Source organism: Typopeltis vanoorti, chromosome 18, assembly GCF_054136105.1.
Source record: "Typopeltis vanoorti isolate ZY-2024b chromosome 18, IOZ_Tvanoo_1.0, whole genome shotgun sequence".
Classification (NCBI taxonomy): domain Eukaryota; kingdom Metazoa; phylum Arthropoda; class Arachnida; order Uropygi; family Thelyphonidae; genus Typopeltis; species Typopeltis vanoorti.
In genome coordinates, this window is record NC_143566.1 from 11,335,857 (window position 1) to 11,341,856 (window position 6,000).

The window sequence follows — 6,000 nt, forward strand, 5'->3', positions numbered from 1 at the left end:
CACTGAAAGTTTTGAAAAAAATGAAGACATTTGTAAATTGAGTGAAGAAATAGTGGGCCTAGCAAACAACCTAAATCTCGAAATGAATGATGACGACATAGTTCAACTCATAGGAAGTACCATTGAAGAGTTGACCAACGAAGAATTGGTCGAACTGGTGGAACAACATGTCGCAGAAGAGAAAGAACGAGAAAAGGAAGAGGTAAAAAAGAAACAAGGAAAGGTGGTTAAACGATTTACAATGAAGGGTCTTGCAGAAATGTTCTTCGAAGTAAGTAAGCGATGGTTGAAGACATGGACCCCAATGTTGAACGCTACTTATTAGTAGAAAGGAAAGTACATGATGCGTTTGCTTGCTATAAACACATTTATGATGAAAAGAAGAAGAGGAAAAAGTAAAGTACATCGGACATTTTCATCAAAAAAGCAAAGGTTACCAGAAAGTCTGCAGCCTAGTCCTTCACAAAAGGAAGGTAATGAACATGTGATTGTGGAGCAAAATTTGAGTTATTATTCTGTTGTTGTATAGTGGCAGTAACGCACAGTACAGTTCTATTAATAAGGTTTAAAAATTAAAATGACAGTATAATAATAATACCCTAACCCCTATAACTCTGTTGATTTAATGTATCGACTTACGTCCTTTCTGATGGAACGGAACCCTGACGAAGTCGAGGGATGACTATATAGGAAAAAATCATTACTAGTCCGCCACGTGTCGGTTCTTGGCACAAACAGGTAGCATCACCAAAACCCTTAAAGAGAGAGCACTACAATATCAAGAAATATCTTCCAAAAAAAATGAAAAAAATTGTTACAACAGAACTATCAATAACTACTCAATCAGAAATATTACAGACTGGCTTGTGATATTTCTGATCTCATTGGAAGTAACGCTTGCGTCCTCTGAGCTAGTTGCGCGAAGTTAAAATTAGGTTCAAGTCTAATCGCCGACTGAAACTTTTTCTAAGCCTATCATCGACCAGTTCCCCAGTTAATCGATCTCTGGCACGGTCAAGCGGGGTTTTTCGTCCGGTAAACTCAAGATAATCGACCATAGTACGCACATTATTTCAGACAGACTTTTGACCTCTACAGAAAGTCTCCATGATAAAAGATCGCCAAACCAACCTCACTGGCCTATGAAAAACTCTAGTATATAAAATCTGTTTTAATTGACTCATTTGATACATTGGACAGATGAAGCGATCTGGAGAAATCCAGAAAGAACGTCAGAGATGTGGAAAAGAAACGAGCATTTGTACAAAAATGCCATAGATAGAATTCAGCAATTATGTACGCAAATGTAAGGAATATGCGAGATGACGCGATGCCTGACCAAGTGTAATAAAAATGAAAGCTTAATCTTAAATCAACTCTGAGTGGCATACCTAAAGGATCTGTACATTAATTAAATAGTCAAGGTATGCTCTATCTTGTAACATTGAGACACTCATATCTCATTCCTACATTCAACATCTGTCGAGTGTTGAATAAATTAAAAAAAAAAAGAAGAGTTTATAATTCAGAAATCCCTTTGTAAAACGCTGCACTAGATTTATTTTTTGTCTCAATCTGAAGAGGTACACAATAAGGCTGTGCGAAACTAATAATTTTATTAAAGTGTTACGTTTTTTGCGTGTTTTTCTCTCAACAGTTAATTAAAAAGTACTAAACAAAACAAGCCACATGCATTTCGACTCAAAAGGTGGTAAAGTCATCTACATGGACAGCACTACTTACAGTAGGATTATTGAGTTGACTTCGACTTGATTGTAAAAAGGCTTAAAACTGAACCTTTTGGAACAGCTTCTTGAGTATATGGTTGAGTGGGAGGGAGGGAGGGGTTCGCACCAGAACTAGGCCGATTCAGTTGGATACAAATTCTTGACAGAACTACGTTGTGTAGGTTTTGCTGCTCTGAAAACCTTTACTCTTTCTTGTACACCAATATCCTCTGCTGAGATTCTTAACCTAAACCTTTTCTTCATTTTATTTGTTTAGCTATTCTCTTTTAGGAGAATTATTTTAATAGTAATTGCTGATGGGCTATGTCTTTCGCAGTTTTTTTTTTTTTTAACATAAATTAACTGAATTAATTACCGAGTTATTCGATTTCTGGCACGGGCAAGCGGATTTTTTTCTCCTGGAAACTCGGGTTTTTCGTCCGTAAACTCAAGAAAATCGACCGTAGAACCCACATTATTTCAGACATTGAATATATTGTTACGCTTAGGGACCACGAGATGGCGGCATTTGTTGAGCCGTCTCTCTTCACTGTGTGCTGCTTAATTAGCGATAGCATTGAGCCAGGCTACCAGTGGAGATTGAACTGCCCACTCAGTCTCCAAAAGTTAGATAGGGCTAAACGACCTCGCCTATTCCTTATACGGGATTTAAAAGGCGTTAGCTGATTTTTTTTTTTTTTTAATTGCTAGGTTCCATCGTGCACTGTTTTCTTAGATGAGTGAATGGAACCACAATAGCCCAGAGAAATGGGTATATTTAAGTAATCCTAAATATGACCAAAAAGCTTACGACCTTCCTTTCTAAGAAATAAACGATGCTTTACAAACCGTACACGGATTTCTCATTTTATGCTAACAAATCAAACGTCCTCTAATTTTTAATATAAAACTTGTTACTCAAATTGATCAATCGATTGATCTGTTTAATTTTGATGAAGTTAATGTATTCTGGATCCTTTAATGGCAAATAACCGTGTTTAAATGGTTGGATATTAATTATACTACTGGAGGCTAACAGGAAAGAAACTACTATGGATAATGTCACTTTCCTGATGGTTATATAAAAATGAATAGGAGAATAATGAATTAATACTCTGAAAACCGACTACTTATTATTTTCCTCTCAAATCCTATGTTGCATAAATTCTTTTTGAATAAATAAATTTGATTTCTAGGTTTTAATAACAGCAGAGATATAAGAATGGCTTCATTAATGTCTAAAGATAGAACAATCTGTACATTGGAAACAATCTTCCATTCCGTAATTAATATTGTAAATAAGCTCAAGCATATCTTGCCTGACACATCAAAAAAACATATAAAGTTTTTGTACTTTGGTGATAAATTGTATTATGAATATCCTATCAGTGCTGATTTCGAACCAATATACACATTTCTTTGCACTCCTAGAGCATATGTAGCCCAGTAGAAGTGGCGCTAGGCTACTCGAAGAGTGTCCTAAGTTCGATTATAGTCGCCGACTAGAGGGACTTTTTCTGCTGTTTTTTTCGACCGCTTCCCGCGTTAGTCAATCTCTGCCACTCCCGGAAACTGATTTTTCGTCCCGTACTCACAAAAATAAGCCCATAGAAATCGCACTATTTCAGAACGTGTGTTAAGGCTTAAGTGTTGGGAGTAATTGATGTTAGAGATTTTTTTTTTTTTTTTTTTTTTTTTTTTTTAATGGTGCAAAGACATCAAGATTATACTGCGCCAGGACACAGGTCATGACATTAATTGGTTAGTCGGACAATCACAAATAACCACGGCGTGCTAACTACTCTGCCAACCAGGCCGACTGTTAGAGGTTTAATGGAGTGAAATAGTACTGAGAAAGGATGATTAAAAATATTACTTCTTGCAATATTTCATCTGACATTGAGACATCGTCAGGAAGTAAAATATGAGACTTGTAATACGCACAGAAAGGCAACACAAAACTAAGTGAAACTCGTGGACAAAAGACTAGTACTTAACTACGTGGGGATCCTCACTGAGCACCTTTCGGTTGCATAGGATATAAACTGGTATCTCGAAGTTTGTGTTTTCCATATTTCGGGAAGTTTAATGCAACAATTTTTGTTTAAATTAGAGTATTTTTGGAATCTGCAGCTGCTCTCAGAAGTTAGCCTTTCTCTTCTATGTTTACTGTGATAGATCATGGTCTTTTTTCAACTGATTCTATTAGCTGTATCTATTCATAGTGTTCACAAAGCCCGATTGACCAGTCATGACTGCAAATTTTTTTTTTTTCTTCTTTTTTCGTATAGATGTTGGCTGATCTTCTGTCCATAGTATTCCAACTTTTATTTAGTGCCCTGCAGGAACAGGGCACTTTATATACTCCAGGCAAACAGAGAGGAGAAAGCTGATCTTTATTAGAATATATAAGGGTGGCAAGCTTTTGGTGGGCTTGACAGCCATGCAGGAATTGTATTTCTTTAAGACTGGCTATTTTTCTGAAGAGAGGATTGAGGACTGTGGGATTATTATTTGATACTGTGGGAACCATTAGATAAGGCGTGGTGTATGTGATTAAGATATGCTGTAAGAAAGGACTCATTGGAACAAAGGTTACATGGAAAGATATTGGTTGTTGGAAATTCAATCTTAGTTTACAGTCTAAATTTTAATTAACATTATGATGCAAATGCCTAAGTGAATATTTTCTGAAGACATTGTACTTAACTGTATGAGTATTGTTTCAGAACAATTAATACTCATAACCAGTGATATTTTCCAAGGGTAATTGTAATTTTTAAAAAGGATAATTTACCTGATGATGATGATGAAACGGCTGGGCCTAAGTACTTTATCAATTGTTCAGTTGGCATCGCTTAGTTTTTACATCTGATTTGCTTCTTTTTTAAATATTCAAAAACAGAAGAAAAAATATGGTTTCTTACTTGTAGCTCAGCGGAAGTGTTGAATGCGTCCATAACACTAGGTTGTCCGAATAGAGGATTCTAAGTTCAATTCTAGTCACCGATTAGAAGTACGTTTTCTAAGCCTTTCTTCAACCGGTTCCAGAGCTAGTTGATCTCTGGCACGAACAAACGGACCTTTTCTCCCGGAAAATCGGGTTAATCGTTGCGCAAACTCAACAAAATTGACAATAGAGCCCACATTATTTCAGACAATAAATAGTGTTTGGGAGCACGAGATGGCGACACATGGCTGATACTACTCTTGACTGGTATTTATCATCTGTGTATAATTATTGTTATTTGACACCTCCAGTGAGTCCAAAGACTCATCGATGGAGGGCACCTGTTCTACAACTCTGTCTCCACCACTCAATTTACCAACTGACTGCAACTACACGAACGCCGACCACCACTAGTATTTCCACAGACAATCACAAGCATCCATGCCCACGGCGGGATTCGAACCCGCAGCCTTTTGGCTGGAGAGCGGATACGCCAACCACTCGGCCAGCCTGGCTGGCAGGGTTTATCACTAATTATAATTAGTGATAATCTTGGTACAGCTATATCTGGTAGAGACTGAAGTGCCCTGTGTCCAAAAGTTAGATAAGGCCAAATTATTTTACCTGTTGAGGAATAAAAGGCATCAATGGATTTAAAAAAAAAAAAAAAAAATTTTTTTTTCTTGAATTTCGCAGCAGTTTACTTGCACCTAATGCTGGAACAACAGCTGCGATTAAGACCAGATCAAGAGGTTGATAATAAAAATTGATGTCCTGAACATTATATTTCAGTGCAGTAAGAACAAATTTTAAGATTTTTTTTTTTCCAGAAAAAAAAATAACAGCCTGGTCTTCCCTATTTAATAAACGGCATATATCAATTCTTTTTATCATTCTTGTCCACTTCTCATGGCCATCTCTCTCTTCAAAGTTGTATAAATATTTTACGGTATGCTCATCAAAACAAAAAGATGCTTTTTTATGTTTTGATGTTTATTAAAAGATGCTTTTTAAATGATTAAATCCTTTACTGGTAATGAAATCTGGCTTCTCTTGAGGATAATTTTTTATTAGGAGCATCCACGCCATTTAATGCATATTGCAAAATTTTTTTTGCAATATTTTTTGCACATTAAGGAGTGATGCCATTTTTTTTAAAGCCACATTTAATACTGCATACGAGGGTGGTCTAAAAAGTTCTCGACCATAGATGGCAACACTGCAAGATTTTTTTTTAAGTTGGTACATCTGTCATAATTTTTGTCTTGCAATTTCACATAAGCATCCATGTGAAATTGCAAGTCATTCTATCAAGTAGTTGTT